Below are 26480 nucleotides of genomic sequence, written 5' to 3' on the forward strand. Positions count from 1 at the left end.
CAAAAATCTGTCTATCTCCACCTTAAATATATTCAATGACCCAGCCTCCACAGCTCTCTGGGGAAGAGTATTCCAAAGATTCACGACCCTCTGAGAGAAGAAATTCCTCCTCATTTCCGATTTAAAGGGGTGCCTCCTTATTCTGAAATTATGCCCCCTAGTTCTAGATTCCCCCACGAGGGGAAACATCCTCTCTGCATCTACCCTGTCAAGCCCCTTCAGAATCTTATGTTTCAATAAGATCTCCTCTCATTCTTCTAAACTCCAATGAGTATAGGCCCAACCTGCTCAACCTTTCTTCATAAGACAACCCCTTCATTTCCAGAATCCACCTCGTGAACCTTCTCTGAACTGCCTCCAATGCAAGTATATCCTTCCTTAAATAAGGAGACCAAAACTGTACGCAGTACTCCAGGTGTGGTCTCACCAACACCCTGTACAGTTGTAACAGGACTTCCCTACTTTTATACTCCATTCCCTTTGCAACAAAGGCCAACAGTCCATTTGCCTTCCTAATTACTTGCTGTACCTGCATGCTAACTTTTTGTGATTCATCTACAAGGACCCCCGATCCCTCTGTACCTCAGCATTTTGTAATCTCTCCCCATTTAAATAATGATTTGCTTTTTTATTCTTCCTACCAAAGTGGATAACCTTGCATTTTCCCACATTAAACTCCATCTGCCAGATTTTTGCCCACTCACTTAGTCTATCTATATCCCTTTGGAGGTTCTTTGCATCCTCCACACAATTTACTTTCCCACCTATCTTTGTATCATCAGCAAATGTGGCTACATTACACTCAGTCCCTTCATCCAAGTCATTAATATAGATTGTAAATAGTTGAGGCCCCAGCACTGATCCCTGTGGCACCCCACTAGTTACAGTTTGCCAACCTGAAAATGACCCATTTATCCCGACTCTCTGTTTTCTGTTAGTTAGCCAATCCTCTATCCATGCTAATATATTACCCCCAACCCCGTGAGCTCTTATCTTGTGCAGTAAGCTTTTATGTGGCACCTTATCGAATGCCTTCTGGAAATCCAAATACACGACATCTTCTGGTTTGTCTTTATCCACCCTGCTCAATACATCCTCACAGAATTCCAGCAAATTTGTCAAACATGATGTCCCTTTCATAAAATCAGCTGACTCTGCTTGACTATATTATGATTTTCTAAATGTCCTGCTACCACTTCCTTAATGATGGACTCCAGCATTTTCCCAATGACAGATGTTAGGCTAACTGGTCGATAGTTGCCTGCTTTCTGTTTCCCTCCTTTCTTAAATAGGGGCGTTACATTTGCAGTTTTCCAGTCCACTGGGACCTCTCCAGAGTCCAGGGAATTTTGGGAGATTACAACCAATGCATCCATTATCTCTGCAGCCACCTCTTTTAAGACTCTAGGATGCAGGCCATCGGGTCCAGGGGACTTGTCCACCTTTAGTCCCATTAGTTTGCCTAGTACTTTCTCTCTAGTGATAGTGATTGTTTTAAGTTCCCCACCCCCCCACACACACACCCCAATAGCCCCTTGATTATCCATTATTAGGATGCTTTTAGTGTCTTCTACCGTGAAGACCGATACAAAATATTTGTTCAAAGTGTCTGCCATTTCCCTGGTTCCCTTTATTATTTCCCCAGACTCATCCTCTAGGGGACCAATGTTTACTTTAGCTACTCTCTTCCTTTTTATATATCTGTAGAAGCTCTTACTGTCTCTTTTTATATTTCTTGCTAGCTTACGCTCATAAGCTATCTTCTCTCTTTATCATTTTCTTAGTCGGCCTTTGCTGGTTTTTAAAATTTCCCAATCCTCTGGCCTTTCACTATTCTTCACAACATTGTATGCTTTTGTTTTCAATTTTATACCATCCTTTACTTGTTTAGTTAGTCACGGATGGTTCATCCTTCTCTTAGAGTCTTTGGGGGCGAATTTGTGACTGGGGGCGCGTTGGAGGCGGGACCGCTGCTTGTCGGGTCGATGTTCCGCCTCCATCGATTTGTGGCCAGCCCATGCTATTTTCCCTTGATTGACCTTGTTAAGCCCGCCCAGCGGTCTCAGCAGGCCAATTAAGGGAAAGCCGGTTGCAGAGCACGTCAACATATGAAGTTTCAACTGTCAAAAATTCTTGACAGATGAATTGTCATCGTATGACAGCTCTGTGAAGCTATCAAACAGTGACATTCTCTGCAGTTTAATGAGGTCTTGCATACAAGACCCCATCAAACTTCATTCTTTAACAGAATTGAGATGTTTGTTGCATCTGAGAATGCAACGGCCACCTGTCATTCCCAACACGGAGGTCCGAGACACATAGAAACATAGAAACATAGAAGATAGGAGCAGGAGTAGGCCATTCGGCCCCTCGAGCCTGCTCCGCCATTCAATGATCATGGCTGATCATCCAAATTCAGTACCCGGTCCCTGCCTTCTCCCCATACCCCTTGATCCCTTTAGCCTTAAGAAATATATCCAACTCCTTCTTGAATATATTTAATGAATTGCCCTCTACTGAGTTCTGTGGTAGAGAATTCCACAGGTTCACCACTCTCTGGGTGAAGAAATTCCTCCTCATTTCTGTCCTAAATGGCCTACCCCTTATCCTTAGATTGTGACCCCTGGTTCTGGACTCCCCGACCATCGGGAACATCCTTCCTGCATCTAGTCTGTCCAGTCCTGTCAGAATTTTATAAGTTTCAATGAGATCCCTCTCATTCTTCTAAACTCCAGCGAGTACAAGCCCAATCGACCCAATCTCTCCTCATACATCATTCCTGCCATCCCAGGTATCAGCCTGGTGAATCTTCGCTGAACTCCTTCCATGGCAAGAACATCCTTCCTCAGATAAGGCGACCAAAACTGCACACAATACTCAAGATGTGGTCTCACCAAGGCCCTGTACAACTGCAGCAAGACATCCTTGTTCCTGTACTCAAACCCTCTCGCTATGAAGGCCAACATACCGTTTGCCTTCTTAACCGCCTGCTGCACCTGCATGCTTACCTTCAGCGACTGGTGCACAAGGACACCCAGGTCTCGTTGCACTTCCCCTTCTCCCAATCTATTGCCATTCAGAAAATAATCTGTCTTCCTGTTTTTGCCACCAAAGTGGATAACCTCACATTTATCCACATTATATTGCATCTGCCATGCTTCTGCCCAATCACCCAACCTGTCCAAATCATCCTGTAGTTTCTCGGCATCCTCCTCACAGTACACATGCCCACCCAGCTTTGTGTCATCTGCAAATTTGGAGATATTACATCTAGTTCCCTTGTCTAGATCATTAATATATATTGTGAATAGCTGGGGTCCTGCGGTACCCCACTAGTCACTGCCTGCCACTCAGAAAAAGACCCGTTTATCCCAACTCTTTGCTTTCTGTCTGCCAACCAGTTCTTTATCCAAGTCAATACCTTGCCCCCAATCCCATGTGCCTTAACTTTACATGCTAATCTCTTATGCGGGACCTTAGCAAAAGCCTTCTGAAAGTCCAAATACACCACATCCACTGGTTCTCCCTTATCTATTTTACCAGTTACATCCTCAAAAAATTCCAGTAGATTAGTCAAGCACGATTTACCTTTTGTAAATCCATGTTGACTTTGTCCGATCCTGTCACTGTTTTCCAAGTGCTCTGCCATTACATCTTTTATAATGGACTCTAGCATTTTCCCCACTACTGATGTCAGGCTTAGCGGTCTGTAATTCCCCATTTTCTCTCTACCACCTTTTTTGAATAGTGGGGTTACATTAGCAACCCTCCAATCCATGGGTACTGTTCCAGATTCCATTGAATGTTGGAAGATGATCAGCAATGCATCTATTATTTCTAGGGCCACTTCCTTAAGTACCCTAGGATGTAGATTATCAGGCCCTGGGGATTTATCGGCCTTCAATCCCATCAATTTCCCTAACACCATTTCCCTACAAATACTGATTTCATTCAGTTCCTCCCTTTCATCAGACCCTATGTTCCGTGACATCTCTGGAAGGTTATTTGTGTCCTCCTTTGTGAAGACAGAAACAAAATATGTATTTAATTGGTCTGCCATTTCTTTGTTCCCCATTATTAATTCCCCTGATTCTGACTGCAAGGGACCTACGCTTGACTTCACCAATCATTTTCTCTTCACATATCTATAAAAGCTTTTACAGTCAGTTTTTATGTTCCCTGCAAGCTTACTCTCATATTCTATTATCCCTTTCTTAATTAATCCCTTTGTTCTCCTTTGTTGAATCCTAAACTGCTCCCAATCCTCAGGTTTACTGCTTTTTCTGGCCAATTTATATGTCCTCTCCTTGGATCTTATGCTATCCCTAATTTCCCTTGTTAGCCACGGTTGAGTCACCTTTTTTGTTTTATTTTTATGCCAAACTGGGATGAACAAATTCTGTGCTTCATCCATGCGGTCTTTGAATGTTTGCCATTGCCTATCCACCATCAACCCTTTGAGTGACATTCCCCAATCAATTCTACCCAACTCGCGCCTCAGACCATCGTAGTTTCCTTTATTTAAATTCAGGACCCCAGTCTCTGAGTCAACTACTTCATTCTCCATCTTAATGAAGAATTCGATCATATTATGATCGCTCCGACCCAAGGGGCCTCGTACAACAAGATTGCTAATTAATCCTTTCTCATTACATAATACCCAGTCTAATATGACCTGATCTCTATTGGTCCAGGAAACCATCCTGTATACACTCCAGGAATTCCTCCTCCACAGTATTGTTACTAATTTGGTTAGCCCAACCTATATGTAGATTAAAGTCACCCATGATGACTGCTGTGCCCTTATTGCACGCTTCTCTAATTTCCCTTTTAATGCCATCCCCAACCTCTGCATTACTGTTTGGAGGTCTATATACCACTCCCACTAACGTTTTCTGCCCCTTGGTATTTCTCAGTTCTACCCATACAGATTCCACATCATCAGAGCTAATATCCTTCCTTACAATTGTGTTAATCCCTTCTTTAACCAGCAATGCTACCCCACCTCCCTTTCCTTTTTGCCTATCTTTCCTGAATATTGAATACCCCTGGATGTTGAGTTCCCAGCCTTGGCCACTTCCCAGCCTTGGCCACCCTGGAGCCATGTTTCCGTAATCCCAATCAAATCATATTCGTTTACCTCTATTTGCGCAGCTAATTCATCCACCTTATTACGAATGCTCCTCGCATTAAGACACAAAGCCTTCAGGCTTGTTTTTTTAACGCTCTTAGACCTATTAGAATTATTATTTACTGTGGCCATGTTTGATTTAAACCGTTGATTTCTCTGACTGCCACTTTTGATTTTCTCCTTCCTATCTTTTGCTTTCCGCATACAAACCGACTGAAGCCTGCAGGAAGAAACAAATGTAAGTTCACTTTTAAAAACACTTTCCACTTACCTCAGATACTCACCTCTACACTCTTGCACCCATCATTTACCTTCAAACCACACTTTTGTACCCCCCGACCCCCGCAGACCCACTATTCGCCTCGCTGAGCGGCCATGTTTTGGAGCCTTCGGGAAGTCGCGCTTGTGAGGGCAAAAAGGGGATAATCCTATTTTCTGCCTGTTAACTACCTGTTACCAGGCAGTTAAGTGGTTGTAATCCCTTCCCACCTCCAAGGAGAAGGTGCCCGGTGCGAGACAGCTACCCGCCTCCTGAAAAGATGGCATGGAGGTGGGTTGGGCTCCCGCCCCCAAATTCTGCCAATTTCCCGATAGTCCCGCCTCCATTCCCACTTCCCCAGGGCTGGCAAAATCGCCCCCTTTCTTTCTCACTGGAATATATCTTTGCTGAGAGTTGTGAAATATCTCCTTTAATGTTTGCCATTGCTTTTCTACAGTCTTACCCTGTAATATATTTTCCCAGTCCACTTTAACCAAGTCTGCCTTCATACCTTTGTAATTACCTTTGTTTAAGTTCAGGACAGTAGTTTGAGACCTAGCTTTCTCACCCTCAAACTGAATTTGAAATTCTACCATGCTGATCACTCTTCCCAAGAGGATCCTTCACTTCGAGATCATTAATTAATCCAGCCTCATTACACATTGCCAGATCTAAAATAGTCTGCTCCCTGGTTGGTTCCACGACGTATTGTTCCAAGAAACCATCCTGTATTCCTCTAGTCTACATTTGCCAATTTGCTTTGTCCAATCAATATGAAGATTAAAATCTCCCATGATTATAGCCGTACCTTTCTTACAAGCCTCTATTATTTCTTGATTTATACTCTGTCCTACAGTGTGGCTACTGTTTAGGGGCCTGTAGACCACTCCCACCAGTGACTTCTTACCCTTATTATTTCTTATCTCCATCCAAACTGATTCTACATCTTGATCTTCTAGGCCAATATAATTTCTCAATACTGCACTGATCTCATCCCTTATTAACAGAGCTGCACCACCTCTTATTACCCCTATTGCTACCCTGCATTTTTGCCTTCTCATTTTTCTTTGACTTTTTAAATTTCCGCTCAGCGTATCCCTCCCCCCCCCCCAACTATTTAGTTTAAAGCCCTATCTACAGCCCTAGTTATTCGATTTGCCAGGACACTGGTCCCAGCCCGGTTCAAATGAAGCCTGTTTCAAATGAAAGAGCATGTGTGTGGATGTCAGTGTTGGATTTTCCTACTCCCACCCTTACAGGGTCAGGGAAAGACCTCTGCCCTACGACCCCATAACCTCGGCCCAGTTACCTGTGTTGGAGATCATTCGGCATTCCCATCGGGAGTCAGGAGCCCACCAATGGCAGCTGGGACAATGAAGGTACAGGCGGAGCATGTGAAGAGCTGGAAGGCAGCATTAAAGGGGCCGCAGGGCCCTGAAGAGTGGCCTGGTCAGAAGGAGGGGGAAGTCTCTGCTGGGCCCTCTCTCTCCATTTACCACATGGGAGATCATTCCCTACGCTTGGATAGCCAGGCGGTCCCAGAAGGGAAAGAGGTGAACGGAAGGGAAATGGGCCAGGAATCTGCCCCACCCCCACCCAGCTGCCCATTTGCCCCCAGTAGACAGGGTGGGGGCAAGGGGGAGGGAAATTCAGACCAGGGCTCTGAGGTAGCAGTGGGCCTCACTACCTGATTGCATCCTCTTTTCCCCTGCTATTCTGCCTGATTGCGGGCCAGAGAGCAGAGAATGGTTCACTGCTTGCCATCTTTTTTTGAATTGATTTTCGGAAGCGGGCCGTTTCTGGCAAGGCCAGGATTTAATGCCCATCCCTAGTTACCCTGAGGAGGTGCTGGTCGGCCTTCTCCTTTACAATGCAACTGAGTCAATTGTAAACCTCTTCGGAGGGCAGTTAAGAGTTGATGTGGGGCTGGAGTCACATATAGGCCCAGACCGGGTAAGGACGGCAGGTTTCCTGTCCTAAAGGGCACTGTGAACCAGTTGGGTTTTTAAGACAATCCAACAGTCTACATGGTCACTTTTACTGATGCCAGCTTTTTATTTCCAGATTTTTAAATCCAAATTCAAATTCTCAAACTGGCACAGAGGATTTTAAGCTACTGTTCTCTGGATTATTAGTCCAGTGACATAACACTACTGTAGCCAGCACATGAGGAGTGCCCTCACGGGTGAGGTACCGGTGAGTTGCTGACACCCAGGGAACAGTACCCGGCAAGAGTCAGCACTTCGGGAAGAGCTGGGGAGACATCTGGCCAAAAGAGAAAGCGTTTACTTGTAAAATACACTAATGATCACGCAAAAAGCTACCTTATTGGTGTCAGCTGTGGCTCAGTGGTAGCACTCTCACCTTTGAGTCAGAAGGTCGTGGGTTCAAGTCCCACTCCAGAGACTTGAGCCCATAATCCAGGCTGACACTCCTGTGCAGTGCTGAGGGAGTGCGGTGCCGTCTTTCAGATGAGGTTATACTGAGACCTCATCTGCCCTCTCAGGTGGAGAGAAAGGATCCCATGGCGCTATTTGGAAGAAGAGCAGGGGTGTTCTCTCCAGTGTCCTGGTCCAATATTTATCCCTCAACAAGCATTACTAAAAACAGATGAAATAACAATGGAAAGTGCTGAAAACACTCAGCAGGTCAGGCCGCATCGAGGAGAGAGAAACAGAGACAACGTTTCGAGTCGAACCCTTCGTCAGAACTGGAAAAGGTTAGGGAGGAGAGATTTTTAAGCAGGGGCAGGGAGATGGGGAGGAAAGAACAAAGGGAAGGTCTGTGATAGGATGGAAGGCAGGAGAGACTGGCTGACAAAAGGGATGATGGTGCAAGGCAAAAGGAGAGGTAATGGGACAAGTTAAGAAACAAAAGATGGCTCTAAATGATGTGTGAATGATGATGGCAGCAACATTAACAGCTACCAGGTGAGGAAACAAGGGAAAATATAAGGAAATACAGGGGACAATTTATAATCTGAAATTGTTGAACTCGATGCTAAGTCCAAAAGGCTGTAAAATGCCTAATCGAAAGATGAGGCGCTGTTCCTCGAGCTTACATTGAGCTTCGTTAAAACAGTGCAAGAGGCCGAGGACAGAGAGATCAGAGTGGGAGTGGAGCGGAGAATTAAAGTGACAGGTGACCGGAAGCTCGGGATTACGCTGGCGGAGGTGTTCTGCAAAGCGGTCACCCAATCTGCGTTTGGTCTCCCCAATGTAGAAGAGACCGCATCGTGAGCAGCGAATACAGTATACTAAATTGCAAGAAGTGCAAGTAAATTGCTGTTTCACCTGGAAGGAGTGTTTGGGGCCCTGGATGGTGGGAAGGGAGGAGGTAAAAGGGCATGTGTTACATCTCCTGCGCTTGCACGGGAAGATGCCAGGCGAAGGGGAAGGGGTGTTGGGGGTGACAGAGGGGTGGACCAGGGTGTCGAGGAGGGAGCTGTCCCTTCGGAATGCTGAAAGGGGGGTGGAGGGGAAGATGTGTTTGGTGGTTGGATCACGTTGGAGGTGGTGGGAATGGCCGTTCAATGTGGAGACTGGTGGGGTGAAAGGTGAGGACAAGGGGAACCCTATCGTGGTTCTGGGAGGGAGGGGAAGGGGTGAGAGCAGAAGTGAGGGAAATGGAATGGACACGGTCGAGGGCCATATCAACTATGGTAGAGGGGAATCCTCGGTTGAGGAAAAAGGAAAACATGTCGGAAGCACTGGCATGGAAGATGGCATCGTCAGAACAGATGCAGCGGAGACAGAGAAACTGGAAGAATGGAATAGAGTCCTTACAGGAAGCGGGGTGGGAGGAAGTGCAGTCCAGGTAGCTGTGGGAGTCAATGGACTTATAGTGGATGTTGGTTGAAAAACAGATGATCTGGTTATTATCTCATTGCTGTTTGTGGGAGCTTGCTGTGTGCAAATTGGCTGCTGTGTTTCCTACATTACAACAGTGACTACACTTCAAAAGTATTTCATTGGCTGTGAAGTGCTTTGGAATGTCCTGAGGTCATGAAAGTCGTTGTACTTGGAGATAAGGCCTTTTCTTGAACATTCCCTTTAACACAAATAGTCACTGGCTAGGAATCTGCTGAAGTTGCAGGCATTGAGCTGAATGGTGGCGATCGACAATGTGAGAGGTTCACACAGGTTGGGTAACACGAACGCCAATTACATTATGTCCCAAGCAACTCAGTGATGAGAACTATGTTCTTATCATCTCAAAGCAGATACATCCCCTTCCTGTTTCGACATGTGGAAATGCTTTTGTCTTTTGTGAATGGGAAGAGATACTCGCTGATTAAGAGCTGTTAAATCCTGTGAACAAATTGTACAAGAGCTCAGGAGCTGGCGAAAGTTTCCGATGGAAAGTTCGCCATGAGTTTCGCAAAGGGCCGTCACTGAGACGTCCTGCCCACTCACACAGCCGAGCAAGTGCCACCACCCCCCGTCCCCCACCACCCTCACACCCTGTGATGGCGTTCACATCACTGGGGCCATGGTTAAAGATCTTTTCAATGATCAGATCTCGGGATGTGGATAAGTTTGGCAGTGTGGGACTGGAGCCGCAGGCAGGCCGAGACTGGGTAGGACGTGCCAGCTTCCCTTCCCATGGGTATTGGGGAAGCAGGTGGGTTTTTGCTGCCTTGGGGGTGATTTTGCCAATGGGGAGCTTTTGGAGGCGGGACTCCCACTTGTCGGGTTTCAGTCCCGCCTCCATCAACTTCTGGCCAACACACGCTATTTTCCCTTAATTGACCTTGTTAAGCCCGCCCAGCGGGTTTAACAGGTCAATTAAAGGAAAGCCAGTTACAGAGAACGTCAAAGTATGATGTTTCATCTGTCAAAAATTTTTGACCGATGAATTGTCATCGTTTGACAGCTCTGTGAAGCTGTCAAACACTGGCATTCTCTTTAGTTTGATGAAGCCTTGAATTCAAGACCTCATCAAACCTCTTTCTTTTGCAGAAATTAGATGGTTGTTGCATTGGAGAATGCAATGGCCATCTGTCATCTCTACCGTGGAGGTACGAGACTCTCCGCATACACACCGACTGAAGCCTGCAGGAAGAAACAAAGGTAAGTAAACTTTTTCTAACACTTGCCACTTACCTCAGGTACTCACCTTTCCACACTTGCACCCATCACTTACCTTCACAGCGCACTTTTGCAACCCCCCCCGCCACCAACCCCCGCAGACCCAGTACTCACCTCGCTGACCCTGGCGGGGTTTGGAGCCTTCGGGAAGCCCGCACTTGGAGCAAAATGGCGATAAGCCCATTTTCTGCCTGTTAACTACCTGTTAACAGGCAGTTAAGTGGCTGTAATCCCTTCCCGCCTCCAAGGAGACAGGACCCAGTGCGGGACGGTTACCTGCCTCCTGGCAAGATGGCACGGAGGTGGGTTGGGGGCGGGTTGAGCACCCACCCCCAAATTCTGCAATTTTCCCTGCAGTCCCGCCTCCATACCCGCCTCCCCAGGGCTGGCAAGATCGCACCCCATGCAACAGATTTCCTGGGCGCCGAATCTCCTCGAGGCTGTTCCCGCTCCACCTCTGTAACTTCGCCCAAACAAGAGCAGCTCCAGTGAATTCCAGTCCGTGGTTTTTGTTCCTTCCGTGCTGCCAGGCCACAAATGTATGGAATGCAGGTTCACAGCTTGCCATGGTTACCCTGGACTCATGGTTACCCTGGACTCATGGTTACCCTGGACTCATGGTTACCCCATGGTTACCCTGGACTCATGGTTACCCCATGGTTACCCTGGACTCATGGTTACCCTGGACTCATGGTTACCCCATGGTTACCCTGGACTCATGGTTACCCTGGACTCATGGTTACCCTGGACTCATGGTTACCCCATGGTTACCCTGGACTCATGGTTACCCTGGACTCATGGTTACCCTGGACTCATGGTTACCCCATGGTTACCCCATGGTTACCCTGGACTCATGGTTACCCTGGACCCATGGTTACCGTGGACTCATGGTTACCCTGGACTCATGGTTACCCTGGACTCATGGTTACCCTGGACTCATGGTTACCCCATGGTTACCCTGGACTCATGGTTACCCTGGACTCATGGTTACCCCATGATTACCCTGGACTCATGGTTACCCTGGACTCATGGTTACCCTGGACTCATGGTTACCCCATGGTTACCCTGGACTCATGGTTACCCTGGACTCATGGTTACCCCATGATTACCCTGGGCTCATGGTTACCCTGGACCCATGATTACCCTGGGCTCATGGTTACCCTGGACCCATGGTTACCCTGGACTCATGGTTACCCTGGACTCATGGTTACCCTGGACTCTTGGTTACCCTGGACTCATGGTTACCCTGGACTCATGGTTACCCTGGACTCTTGGTTACCCGTCCACTACCAGAACCACTAGGTTGTTATCCCAGCTGTTGAGAGGATTAGAGGATTGATCTCAGCCAAGAGAAGTCATGAAGGTGTCAGCTGTGGCTCAGTTGGTAGGTACATAGGAACAGGAGGAGGCCATTCAGCCCCTCAAGCCTGTTCCGCCATTCAATGAGATCATGGCTGACCTGTGACCTAACTCCATATACCCGCATTTAGCCCATATCCCTTTGGTTAACAAAAAGCTATCAATCTCAGATTTAAGATTAACAATTGATCTAGCATCAATTGCTGTTTGTGGAAGAGTGTTCCAAACTTCTACCACCCTTTGTGTATTGGAGTGTTTCCTAATTTCACTCTTGAAAGGTCTGGCTCTAACTTTTAGACTGTGCCCCCTCGTCCTAGAATCCCCAACCAGCGGAAATAGTTTTTCTCTATCTACCCTATCTGTTCCCCTTAATACCTTGAAAACTTTGATCAAATCACCCCTTAACCTTCTAACTTCTAGGGAATACAACCCTAGTTTGTGTAATCACTCCTCGTAACTTAAGCCCTGAAGTCTTGGTATCATACAAACATAGAAACATAGAAGATGGGGGCAGGAGTAGGCCATTTGGCCCCTCGAGCCTGCTCCGCCATTCAATGTGATGATGGCTGACCATCCAAATTCAGTACCCGGTTCCTGGAAGGCAGCCTAGACCCTTAAATAGGTCGTTGTTCTCTTTCATGAGTTCATCATAGACTGTCTCTCCTTCGCTTTCCACAACGAGGACTCTCTTTACCAGGTTCAGTCTCTCACAGGCTTTTAAACCTAGTATGGCCTGCACATCCTTTGGCACCACGATTAATGCTAGCGTGTGCTCTCTGTCCTTGTGTGTCACTTTGACAATGCATCTTCCTTTCACTGGTATATCAGTACCTGAGTATCCTGTCACTTTCACTTTTATTCCATGCATCTTTGGTCTGGGTCTAATTTTCTTAAAATCAGTCTCTGATATCACATTAACTTGTGCTCCAGTATCCAATTTAAATGGAATGTGTGTCATTCACTTTTAGTGTCAACATCCAGTCTCTTTTTTCTTCTTTGTTTTCAGACACAACATCTACATTGAACTCCTCTATCTCGCTTTCATCTACTGCATGGACCTTGCTTTGTTGCGCTTGGTTCTTGCAGCAACGGGCATAATGGTTGTTTTTGTTGCAACTATTGCATGTTTTACCATATGCTGGACACTTTCTTGGTGGATGCTGTGTACCGCATCGACTACATGACTTTCGATTGCCCCTTTCATTTTCGTTCGCTGGCCACGCCTCTTTTTTCATATTGGCGCTCTTTTTGTTAGACGGTTTGTATCCGTTCATTCTCACTGCATCCACGTTGCAGCTACTGTCACTGAACAGCTCCTTTGCCTGCAACTTCACAGTCTCTGTAGCCCTACACAGTGCTATGGCTTTTCCCAGGTCTAGATTTTGCTCTCTTAGCAGTCTTTCCCTTAGACCATTATCTGGAATACCACACACCAGTCTGTCTTTAATCAGCGAGTCTGTCAGTCCCCCAAATTCACATGTTTTGCTTCGGTTTCTCAGTTCAGTCACATACTGATCAATAGTCTCTCCCGTTTTCTGTACACATGTGAAAAATCTGTGCCTCTCAAATGTCACGTTACGTTTAGGTATGCAGTAGGCCTCAAACTGTTCCATTATTTTATCCAGCTTCATTTTGTCTCCATCAGCAGCGAATGTGAAGTTATTATACACCTCCAGCGCTTCATCACCCACGACATGTAAGAACACTGACGATTTCTTTTTATCACTTTTCTCGTCAGCTCCGATTGCCGCTAAATACAACTCCAATCGTTGTTTGAATCTCCTCCAATTTTCAGCCACATTACCTGTCAACTGAAGCTTCGCCGGTGGGTGTAAACCTTCCATTTTTTCACTTCGTTAGCTATTCTCCAATGGTAAGTAACGATGTTCTCTTTTGGCTTGCTAATATATGGAGAGCTGATTTAACTTCAGATTTTTCCTCTTCATCTCTTTCAATCACTTCTGACACCATGTATTGATTTCTTTGTGGGTTCAATGACGACACTTCATGAAAGAGAATGTCTTTTAAACTAAAGTTTGTTCAACTCTGGTTAACAGCATTACAAGAGACACCATGCTAGAAATCCATCTAAAATGAAACTAAAACTAAACTGCTTGACTCTGTCACATGCCCTCTGCTGGTCAGGCATAAGTAATCAATCAGGCAAACATGCTGGTAAGGCATCATAATCAAACAGGCAAATACCATCACTATTTGCTGATATCATTACATCACCCAGAGCCCACACCCTGACCCCTGTCACTCAGTGCCCACACGCTTGACCACTGTCAGCCAGAGCCCACACCCTGACCCCTGTCACCCAGAGCCCACACCCTGACCCCTGTCACCCAGTGCCCACACACTGACCCCTGTCACCCAGAGCCCACACCCTGACCCCTGTCACCCAGAGCCCACACCCTGACCCCTGTCACCCAGTGCCCACACCCTGACCCCTGTCACCCAGAGCCCACACCCTGACCCCTGTCACCCAGAGCCCACAACCTGACCACTGTCACCCAGAGCCCACACCCTGACCCCTGTCACCCAGTGCCCACACCCTGACCCCTGTCACCCAGAGCCCACACCCTGACCCCTGTCACCCAGAGCCCACACCCTGACCCCTGTCACCCAGAGCCCACACCCTGACCCCTGTCACCCAGAGCCCACACCCTGACCCCTGTCACCCAGAGCCCACAACCTGACCCCTGTCACCCAGAGCCCACACCCTGACCCCTGTCACCCAGAGCCCACAACCTGACCACTGTCACCCAGAGCCCACACCCTGACCCCTGTCACCCAGTGCCCACACCCTGACCCCTGTCACCCAGAGCCCACACCCTGACCCCTGTCACCCAGAGCCCACACCCTGACCCCTGTCACCCAGAGCCCACACCCTGACCCCTGTCACCCAGAGCCCACACCATGACACCTGTCACCCAGAGCCCACACCCTGACCCCCGTCACCCAGTGCCCACACCCTGACCCCTGTCACCCAGAGCCCACACCCTGACCCCTGTCACCCAGTGCCACACCCTGACCCCTGTCACCCAGAGCCCACACCCTCCACCCCTGTCACCCAGTGCCCACACCTTGACCCCTGTCACCCAGAGCCCACACGCTGGCCCCTGTCACCCAGTGCCCACACACTGACCGCTGTCACCCAGAGCCCACACCCTGACCCCTGTCACCCAGAGCCCACACCCTGACCCCTGTCACCCAGAGCCCACACTCTGACCCCTGTAAACCCAGTGCCCACACCCTGACCCCTGTCACCCAGTGCCCACACCCTGACCCCTGTCACCCAGAGCCCACACCCTGACCCCTGTCACCCAGAGCCCACACCCTGACCCCTGTCACCCAGAGCCCACACACTGACCCCTGTCACCCAGAGCCCACACACTGACCCCTGTCACCCAGTGCCCACACACTGACCCCTGTCACCCAGTGCCCATACCTTGACCCCTGTCACCCAGAGCCCACACCCTGACCCCTGTCACCCAGAGCCCACACACTGACCCCTGACCCCCTCACCCGTACAGTGCCCACACACTGACCCCTGACCCCATCACCCGTACAGTGCCCACACCCTGACTCCTGACCCCTGTCACCCGAACAGTGCCCACACCCTGACCCCTGACCCCAGTCACCCGTACAATGCCCACACCCTGACCCCTGTCACCGTACAGTGGTGTGGGGGGGAGGAGACGGAGGGAGAGGTATCCCTGTGGTGTGGTGGGTGAGGAGACAGAGGGAGAGGTATCCCTGTGGTGTGGTGGGTAAGGCGACAGAGGGAGAGGTATTCCTGTGGTGTGGGGGGGAGGAGACGGAGGGAGAGGTATCCCTGTGGTGTGGGGGTGAGGAGACAGAGGGAGAGGTATCCCTGTGTGTAGGGGGAGGAGACGGAGGGAGAGGTATCCCTGTGGTCTGGTGGGTAAGCAGACAGAGGGAGAGGTATCCCTGTGGTGTGGGGGGGAGGAGACGGAGAGAGAGGTATCCCTGTGTGTAGGGGGAGGAGACGGAGGGAGAGGTATCCCTGTGGTCTGGTGGGTGAGGAGACAGAGGGAGAGGTATCCCTGTGGTGTGGGGGGGAGGAGATGGAGGGAGAGGTATCCCTGTGTGTGGGGGGGAGGAGACAGAGGGAGAGGTATCCCTGTGGTGTGGGGGGGAGGAGACAGAGGGAGAGGTATCCCTGTGGTGTGGGGGGGAGGAGACGGAGAGAGAGGTATCCCTGTGTGTGGGGGGGAGGAGACGGAGAGAGAGGTATCCCTGTGGTCTGGTGGGTGAGGAGACAGAGGGAGAGGTATCCCTGTGGTCTGGTGGGTGAGGAGACAGAGGGAGAGGTATCCCTGTGGTCTGGTGGGTGAGGAGACAGAGGGAGAGGTATCACTGTGGTGTGGGGGAGAGGAGACGGAGAGAGAGGTATCACTGTGTGTGGGGTGGAGGAGACAGAGGGAGAGGTATCCCTCTGGTGTGGGGGTGAGGAGACAGAGGGAGAGGTATCCCTGTGGTGTGGGGGGGAGGAGACAGAGGGAGAGGTATCCCTGTGGTGTGGGGGGAGGAGACAGAGGGAGAGGTATCCCTGTGGTGTGGGGGGGAGGAGACAGAGGGAGAGGTATCCCTGTGGTGTGGGGGTGAGGAGACAGAGGGAGAGGTATCCCTGTGGTGTGGGGGTGAGGAGACAGAGGGAGAGGTATCCCTGTGGTGTGGGGGGGAGGAGACGGAGGGAGAGGTATCCCTGTGGTGTGGGGGGAGGAGACGGAGAGAGAGGTATCCCTGTGTGTGGGGGGGAGGAGACAGAGGGAGAGGTATCCCTGTGTGTGGGGGGAGGAGACGGAGGGAGAAGTATCCCTGTGTGTGGGGGGAGGAGACAGAGGGAGAGGTATCCCTGTGTGTGGGGGGAGGAGACGGAGGGAGAGGTATCCCTGTGGTGTGGGGGGAGGAGACGGAGGGAGAGGTATCCCTGTGGTGTGGGGGGAGGAGACAGAGGGAGAGGTATCACTGTGTGTGGGGGGGAGGAGACAGAGGGAGAGGTATCCCTGTGGTGTGGGGGGAGGAGACGGAGGGAGAGGTATTCCTGTGGTGTGGGGGGAGGAGACGGAGGGAGAGGTATCCCTGTGTGTGGGGGGGAGGAGACAGAGGGAGAGGTATCCCTGTGTGTGGGGTGAGGAGACGGAGGGGGAGGTATCCCTGTGTGTGGGGGGGAGGAGATGGAGGGGGAGGTATCCCTGTGTGTGGGGGGGAGGAGACGGAGGGAGAGGTATCCCTGTGGTGTGGGGGGAGGAGACAGAGGGAGAGGTATCCCTGTGTGTGGGGGGAGGAGACAGAGGGAGAGGTATTCCTGTGGTGTGGGGGGGAGGAGACGGAGGGAGAGGTATCCCTGTGTGTGGGGGGGAGGAGACAGAGGGAGAGGTATCCCTGTGTGTGGGGGGGAGGAGACAGAGGGAGAGGTATCCCTGTGTGTGGGGGGGAGGAGACAGAGGGAGAGGTATCCCTGTGTGTGGGGGGGAGGAGACAGAGGGAGAGGTATCCCTGTGGTGTGGGGGTGAGGAGACAGAGGGAGAGGTATCCCTGTGGTGTGGGGGTGAGGAGACAGAGGGAGAGGTATCCCTGTGGTGTGGGGGGAGGAGACAGAGGGAGAGGTATCCCTGTGGTGTGGGGGTGAGGAGACAGAGGGAGAGGTATCCCTGTGGTGTGGGGGGGAGGAGACAGAGGGAGAGGTATCCCTGTGGTGTGGGGGGAGGAGACAGAGGGAGAGGTATCCCTGTGGTGTGGGGGTGAGGAGACAGAGGGAGAGGTATCCCTGTGGTGTGGGGGGAGGAGACAGAGGGAGAGGTATCCCTGTGGTGTGGGGGTGAGGAGACAGAGGGAGAGGTATCCCTGTGGTGTGGGGGTGAGGAGACAGAGGGAGAGGTATTCCTGTGGTGTGGGGGGAAGGAGACAGAGGGAGAGGTATCCCTGTGGTGTGGGGGGGAGGAGACGGAGGGAGAGGTATTCCTGTGTGTGGGGGGGAGGAGACGGAGGGAGAGGTATCCCTGTGTGTGGGGGGGAGGAGACGGAGGGAGAGGTATCCCTGTGGTGTGGGGGGAGGAGACAGAGGGAGAGGTATCCCTGTGTGTGGGGGGGGTGAGGAGACAGAGGGAGAGGTATCCCTGTGGTGTGGGGGTGAGGAGACAGAGGGAGAGGTATCCCTGTGGTGTGGGGGTGAGGAGACAGAGGGAGAGGTATCCCTGTGGTGTGGGGGGAGGAGACGGAGAGAGAGGTATCCCTGTGTGTGGGGGGGAGGAGACCGAGGGAGAGGTATTCCTGTGGTGTGTGTGATGAAATATTTCCATTCATCACTGCCTGTGACTGAGATCGGTTCCACTGTCATTTCCCTTCCCCCTGACCTCATTGTATTCTGTACTGGAATGTGCTGTATTGTATACTGGAATGTGCTGGAATGTGCTGTGTGTAGGGCTCCGCCCATACCTGGCCCCGTTTGTAAGCTAACTCAGTCTGGCCCCAGTCTCCAGAAGGAAGACATCTCTCTCTCTTACGTGTTACGTTCTAAGTTAAAAAAAGCCTTGTTTTGTCCTGCTAACTTCAAGTCTCGGGATAATTGAGGCACATCAGTGTGGGGGTGAGGAGACAGGGGGAGAGGTATCCCTGTGTGTGGGGGGGAGGAGACAGGGAGAGGTATCCCTGTGGTGTTGGGGTGAGGAGACAGAGGGAGAGGTATCCCTGTGTGTGGGGGGGAGGAGACAGAGGGAGAGGTATCCCTGTGTGTGGGGGGGAGGAGACAGAGGGAGAGGTATCCCTGTGGTGTGGGGGGAGGAGACAGAGGGAGAGGTATCCCTGTGTGTGGGGGGGAGGAGACAGAGGGAGAGGTATCCCTGTGTGTGGGGGGAGGAGACAGGGAGAGGTATCCCTGTGGTGTGGGGGGAGGAGACAGAGGGAGAGGTATCCCTGTGTGTGGGGGGAGGAGACAGAGGGAGAGGTATCTCTGTGTGTGGGGGGGTGAGGAGACAGAGGGAGAGGTATCCCTGTGTGTGGGGTGAGGAGACAGAGGGAGAGGTATCCCTGTGGTGTGGGGGGGAGGAGACAGAGGGAGAGGTATCCCTGTGGTGTGGGGGGGAGGAGACAGAGGGAGAGGTATCCCTGTGTGTGGGGGGAGGAGACAGGGAGAGGTATCCCTGTGTGTGAGGGTGAGGAGACGGAGAGAGAGGTATCCCTGTGGTGTGGGGGGGAGGAGACAGAGGGAGAGGTATCCCTGTGGTGTGGGGGGGAGGAGACAGAGGGAGAGGTATCCCTGTGGTGTGGGGGTGAGGAGACAGAGGGAGAGGTATCCCTGTGGTGTGGGGGGAGGAGACAGAGGGAGAGGTATCCCTGTGTGTGGGGGGAGGAGACAGAGGGAGAGGTATCTCTGTGTGTGGGGGGGTGAGGAGACAGAGGGAGAGGTATCCCTGTGTGTGGGGTGAGGAGACAGAGGGAGAGGTATCCCTGTGGTGTGGGGGGGAGGAGACAGAGGGAGAGGTATCCCTGTGTGTGGGGGGAGGAGACAGAGGGAGAGGTATCCCTGTGTGTGGGGGGGAGGAGACAGAGGGAGAGGTATCCCTGTGTGTGGGGGGGAGGAGACGGAGGGAGAGGTATTCCTGTGTGTGGGGGGGAGGAGACAGAGGGAGAGGTATCCCTGTGTGTGGGGGGGAGGAGACAGAGGGAGAGGTATTCCTGTGTGTGGGGGGGAGGAGACGGAGGGAGAGGTCCCTGTGTGTGGGGGGAGGGGACAGAGGGAGAGGTATCCCTGTGGTGTGGGGGGGAGGAGACGGAGGGAGAGGTATCCCTGTGTGTGGGGGGAGGAGACGGAGGGGGAGGTATCCCTGTGGTGTGGGGGGAGGAGACGGAGGGAGAGGTATCCCTGTGTGTGGGGTGAGGAGATGGAGGGAGAGGTATCCCTGTGTGTGGGGGGAGGAGACGGAGGGAGAGGTATCCCTGTGTGTGGGGTGAGGAGACGGAGGGGGAGGTATTCCTGTGGTGTGGGGGGAGGAGACAGAGGGAGAGGTATCCCTGTGGTGTGGGGGGGAGGAGACAGAGGGAGAGGTATCCCTGTGGTGTGGGGGGGAGGAGACAGAGGGAGAGGTATCCCTGTGGTGTGGGGGGGAGGAGACAGAGGGACAGGTATTCCTGTGTGTGGGGGGGAGTAGACGGAGAGAGAGGTATCCCTGTGGTGTGGGGGGAGGAGACGGAGGGAGAGGTATCCCTGTGGTGTGGGGGGAGGAGACGGAGGGGGAGGTATCCCTGTGTGTGGGGTGAGGAGACAGAGGGAGAGGTATCCCTGTGGTGTGGGGGTGAGGAGACAGAGGGAGAGGTATCCCTGTGGTGTGGGGGGAGGAGACGGAGGGGGAGGTATCCCTGTGTGTGGGGGGGAGGAGACAGAGGGAGAGGTATTCCTGTGTGTGGGGGGAGGAGACGGAGGGAGAGGTATCCCTGTGTGTGGGGGGGAGGAGACAGAGGGAGAGGTATTCCTGTGTGTGGGGGGAGGAGACAGAGGGAGAGGTATCCCTGTGTGTGGGGGTGAGGAGACGGAGGGAGAAGTATCCCTGTGTGTGGGGGGAGGAGACGGAGGGAGAGGTATCCCTGTGTGTGGGGGGAGGAGACGGAGGGAGAAGTATCCCTGTGTGTGGGGGGAGGAGACAGAGGGAGAGGTATCCCTGTGTGTGGGGGGGAGGAGACGGAGAGAGAGGTATCCCTGTGGTGTGGGGGTGAGGAGACGGAGGGAGAAGTATCCCTGTGTGTGGGGGGAGGAGACGGAGGGAGAGGTATCCCTGTGTGTGGGGGGGAGGAGACGGAGGGAGAGGTATCCCTGTGTGTGGGGGGAGGAGACAGAGGGAGAAGTATCCCTGTGGTGTGGGGGGATGAGACGGAGGGAGAGGTATTCCTGTGTGTGGGGGGAGGAGACGGAGGGAGAGGTATCCCTGTGTGTGGGGGGAGGAGACGGAGGGAGAGGTATCCCTGTGTGTGGGGGGAGGAGACGGAGGGAGAGGTATTCCTGTGTGTGGGGGGAGGAGACGGAGGGAGAGGTATTCCTGTGTGTGGGGGGAGGAGACAGAGGGAGAAGTATCCCTGTGGTGTGGGGGGATGAGACGGAGGGAGAGGTATCCCTGTGTGTGGGGGGAGGAGACGGAGGGAGAGGTATCCCTGTGTGTGGGGGGAGGAGACGGAGGGAGAGGTATCCCTGTGTGTGGGGGGGAGGAGACGGAGGGAGAGGTATCCCTGTGTGTGGGGGGAGGAGACGGAGGGAGAAGTATCCCTGTGTGTGGGGGGAGGAGACGGAGGGAGAGGTATCCCTGTGTGTGGGGGGAGGAGACGGAGGGAGAAGTATCCCTGTGTGTGGGGGGAGGAGACAGAGGGAGAGGTATCCCTGTGTGTGGGGGGGAGGAGACGGAGAGAGAGGTATCCCTGTGGTGTGGGGGTGAGGAGACGGAGGGAGAAGTATCCCTGTGTGTGGGGGGAGGAGACGGAGGGAGAGGTATCCCTGTGTGTGGGGGGGAGGAGACGGAGGGAGAGGTATCCCTGTGTGTGGGGGGAGGAGACAGAGGGAGAAGTATCCCTGTGGTGTGGGGGGATGAGACGGTGGGAGAGGTATCCCTGTGTGTGGGGGGAGGAGACGGAGGGAGAGGTATCCCTGTGTGTGGGGGGAGGAGACGGAGGGAGAGGTATTCCTGTGTGTGGGGGGAGGAGACGGAGGGAGAGGTATCCCTGTGTGTGGGGGGAGGAGACGGAGGGAGAGGTATCCCTGTGTGTGGGGGGAGGAGACGGAGGGAGAGGTATTCCTGTGTGTGGGGGGAGGAGACGGAGGGAGAGGTATTCCTGTGTGTCGGGGGAGGAGACAGAGGGAGAAGTATCCCTGTGGTGTGGGGGGATGAGACGGAGGGAGAGGTATCCCTGTGTGTGGGGGGAGGAGACGGAGGGAGAGGTATCCCTGTGTGTGGGGGGAGGAGACGGAGGGAGAGGTATTCCTGTGTGTGGGGGGAGGAGACGGAGGGAGAGGTATTCCTGTGTGTGGGGGGAGGAGACAGAGGGAGAGGTATCCCTGTGTGTGGGGGGAGGAGACAGAGGGAGAGGTATCCCTGTGTGTGGGGGGGGTGAGGAGACAGAGGGAGAGGTATCCCTGTGTGTGGGGTGAGGAGACGGAGGGAGAGGTATCCCTGTGTGTGGGGGGGAGGAGACAGAGGGAGAGGTATCCCTGTGTGTGGGGGGGAGGAGACAGAGGGAGAGGTATCCCTTTGTGTGGGGGGGAGGAGACAGAGGGAGAGGTATCCCTGTGGTGTGGGGGGAGGAGACAGAGGGAGAGGTATCCCTGTGTGTGGGGTGAGGAGACGGAGGGAGAGGTATCCCTGTGTGTGGGGGGGAGGAGACAGAGGGAGAGGTATCCCTGTGTGTGGGGGGGAGGAGACAAAGGGAGAGGTATCCCTGTGGTGTGGGGGGGAGGAGACAGAGGGAGAGGTATCCCTGTGTGTGGGGTGAGGAGACGGAGGGAGAGGTATCCCTGTGTGTGGGGGGGAGGAGACAGAGGGAGAGGTATTCCTGTGTGTGGGGGGGAGGAGACAGAGGGAGAGGTATCCCTGTGTGTGGGGGGAGGAGACAGAGGGAGAGGTATCCCTGTGGTGTGGGGGGAGGAGACAGAGGGAGAGGTATCCCTGTGTGTGGGGTGAGGAGACGGAGGGAGAGGTATCCCTGTGTGTGGGGGGGAGGAGACAGAGGGAGAGGTATCCCTGTGTGTGGGGGGGAGGAGACAGAGGGAGAGGTATCCCTGTGGTGTGGGGGTGAGGAGACAGAGGGAGAGGTCCCTGTGTGTGGGGTGAGGAGACAGAGGGAGAGGTATCCCTGTGTGTGGGGGTGAGGAGACAGAGGGAGAGGTATCCCTGTGTGTGGGGGTGAGGAGACAGAGGGAGAGGTATCCCTGTGGTGTGGGGGTGAGGAGACAGAGGGAGAGGTCCCTGTGTGTGGGGTGAGGAGACAGAGGGAGAGGTATCCCTGTGGTGTGGGGGGAGGAGACGGAGGGAGAGGTCCCTGTGGTGTGGGGGAGGAGACAGAGGGAGAGGTATCCCTGTGGTGTGGGGGGAGGAGACGGAGGGAGAGGTATCCCTGTGGTGTGGGGGGGAGGAGACAGAGGGAGAGGTCCCTGTGGTGTGGGGGGGAGGAGACGGAGGGAGAGGTCCCTGTGGTGTGGGGGGGAGGAGACAGAGGGAGAGGTATCCCTGTGGTGTGGGGGGGAGGAGACGGAGGGGGAGGTATCCCTGTGGTCTGGTGGGTGAGGAGACAGAGGGAGAGGTATCCCTGTGGTGTGGGGGGGAGGAGACGGAGGGAGAGGTCCCTGTGGTGTGGGGGGGAGGAGACGGAGGGAGAGGTCCCTGTGGTGTGGGGGGGAGGAGACAGAGGGAGAGGTCCCTGTGGTGTGGGGGGGAGGAGACAGAGGGAGAGGTATCCCTGTGGTGTGGGGGTGAGGAGACAGAGGGAGAGGTATCCCTGTGGTCTGGTGGGTGAGGAGACAGAGGGAGAGGTATCCCTGTGGTGTGGGGGGGAGGAGACCGAGGGAGAAGTATCCCTGTGGTGTGGGGGGGAGGAGACCGAGGGAGAGGTATCCCTGTGTTGTGGTGGGTGCCAATTTCTTGCACACCTCTTGGCAGTCAGCTCAAAGCAGCATAACGGGATCTTCGAGGAAGCTTCATCTACCCAGCCTTCAGCTGTGGGTGGTACATCTCCCCACCCCAAGCTGGAAGAAACCAGAGCAATTATACCCTTTAATTTAAACAAATGTAAAATTCTGTGCCCAAACTCATGATCTGTCAACACCCTCTCCCCCACCCCACCAACCCCTCACCCCCGCTCCCCAACCACCCCCACTGGGTAAACGAGTCGATTCAGGGCACTACTGACCCACTTAAACCAGGAAGTTGCAGGGTCAACCCCAGCCTGGTTTGTGCTCGGTTAGCTCATCTTCTCCCTCTCTCACCTCAATTCACCCTGGAATTCTCCCCCATTCTCCAGTTTATGCTGCTGCTCTTTCCCTCCCTCATCCAACACTAGCTCTCTGCTGCCTCCCCAGCTTCTGCCCCCTTTCCTCTCCTCTTCATTTCCCCCTTCCCTCTCCTCTTCATTTCCCCCTTCCTCTCCCTCAAATTGCCTTCAATCTTTCCACTACCGTCTCTCCTTGACTATCATTCCTTTCTCTCCTTCCTTCTCCCCTTCAGTGACATTGGTTTTTCCCTTTCCCATTAAGTCCAGCTTGACTCTCTGATGGCACTCACCATTTAAGTCAGAAGAAGATAGGTTCAGGCCGACTCCAGGACTTGAGCACATGATCTTACTGAGGGAGCGCTGCACTGTCGGTGATGCCGTCTTTTGGATGAGACGTTAACCCGAGACCCCGTCTGTCTGTTCAAGCAGACGTAAAAGATCCCATGGCACTATTTGATGAAGACCAGGGCGTTTTCCTGATGTCTTTAACCCGCAGCCAACACCACCAAAGCAGATGAATTGGTCATTCAGTTGCTGTTTGTGGGATCTTGTTGTACACAAATTGCTGCCTCATTTCTCTACAAAACATCAGTGACTACAGTGCAAAAGGAATTAATTGGCTGCTTTGGGACATTAAAGGTGCTATATTTCTTCTTTATTTTATTCCTTACCCCTTCATTGCTCCCGCCACCCCCTACCCCATCCCTCCCCATCAAGCCTGTTCCCGGCTCTAATGGAAAGGCCCACTGCAATTTACAGATGAGGCCTTGTGTTGTCACAAGAATTCCCGCCTACATTGTGCAGCGAGATCAGTTCCATTAAATCTAGCATTGGCACAGAGCAAGAGGGGACCAGTCTGGTCCAGCTTGTTAGCAACAGGGTTCAGGTACAAGCAAGACTGAGGAGAGAGGGTCCCAGTCCAGTCCGGCCAGTTAGCAACAAGACATGGGTAAGAGTGCGACTGAGGGAAAAGGCGCCTAGGCCACACTAATGTTTGCCAGAAACTCTGACATATTGACCAAGCCCCCTAAAAACTACCAGTCAGCGCAAAACATAGGCCTTTGGCAAGCATTCTCCCAGGACAGCAGCCAAGGCACTGCCAGTGTGTTTGGTTCCTCTGGGCTAGGGAGGGGAAGAGCAGCCACATTCCTGCTCCTGACCGCTCGCCAGTGACTCCTGCCAGAAAGTGACCGCAAGCGGACTGCGGGTGAGGACAGAGCTGGGCTTTACCGTCTGCCGGCAATAAGAAGGGGCCAATCGGAGCTGCTGGCCCCGTGGAATTAACCCCAGAAAAGGGGTCATGTTTGAGGAGGGGAATGGGGCAAAATCAGGAAACAAAAGACATGCCCGCTTCTGTTGGACATCAGTGTGGGCAAACGGCTGTGAAATAATTGGAGCGAGCAGCGGCAGATGTGTTCCTGGGTGCGATTTTATCACACCGTGTGATTATTTTTGTTGTCTGATCACACACGAGGGTGTTAACCACTTTTTATCTGACACTATTTAACAAAACCCCAGTTTATATGTGAATAACACTTGGCACACGGGTGTCCTGTGACCCTGTGACCTCTGAGAGTAAAAAGTGTGAGAAAAAACACACACACAGGACACTTGCTGCTGCCCACTATTCTCTGGCCAGGACACCGGGCAGAACTCCCCTGCTCTTCTCCAAAATACAGCCGGGGGATCTTTTATGTCCACCTGAGAGAGGGCCTTGGTTTAACATCTCATCCAAAAGACGGCACACTCCGCAGTGCAGCACTCCCTCAGTACAGTACCCTCCGACAGTGCAGCACTCCCTCAGTACTGACCCTCCGATAGTGCAGCACTCCCTCAGTACTGCCCCTCCGACAGTGCAGCGCTCCCTCAGTACTGCCCCTCCATCAGTGCAGCGCTCCCTCAGTACTGGCCCTCTGACAGGGCAGCACTCGCTCAGTACTGCCCCTCCGACAGTGCGGCGCTCCCTCAGTACTGCCCCTCCGACAGTGCAGCACTCCCTCAGTACTGCCCCTCCGACAGTGCAGCGCTCCCTCAGTACTGGCCCTCCGACAGGGCAGCACTCGCTCAGTACTGCCCCTCCGACAGTGCGGCGCTCCCTTAGTAGTGCCCCTCCATCAGTGCAGCGCTCCCTCAGTACTGGCCCTCCGAGAGGGCAGCACTCGCTCAGTACTGCCCCTCCGACAGTGCGGCGCTCCCTCAGTACTGCCCCTCCGACAGTGCAGCACTCCCTCAGTACTGCCTCTCCGACTGTGCGGCACTCCCTCAGTACTGCCCCTCCGACAGTGCAGCATTCCCTCAGTACTGCCTCTCCGACTGTGCGGCACTCCCTCAGTACTGCCCCTCCGACAGTGCAGCACTCCCTCAGTACTGCCCCTCTGACAATGCGGCGCTGCCTCAGCACTGCCCCCCGACAGTGCAGCACTCCCTCAGTACTGACCCTCCGACAGTGCAGCACTCCCTCAGTACCGCCCCTCCGACAATGCGGCGCTGCCTCAGTACTGCCCCTCCGACAGTCCAGCGCTCCCTCAGTACTGCCCCTTCGACAGTGCAGCACTCCCTCAGTACTGCCCCTCCGACAGTGCAGCACTTCCTCAGTACCGCCCCTCCGACAGTGCAGCGCTCCCTCAGTACCGACCCTCCGACA

This window comes from Somniosus microcephalus, chromosome 13 (assembly GCF_052327205.1).
Source record: "Somniosus microcephalus isolate GS21.2 chromosome 13, FLI_Smic_1.0, whole genome shotgun sequence".
NCBI classification, from domain to species: domain Eukaryota; kingdom Metazoa; phylum Chordata; class Chondrichthyes; order Squaliformes; family Somniosidae; genus Somniosus; species Somniosus microcephalus.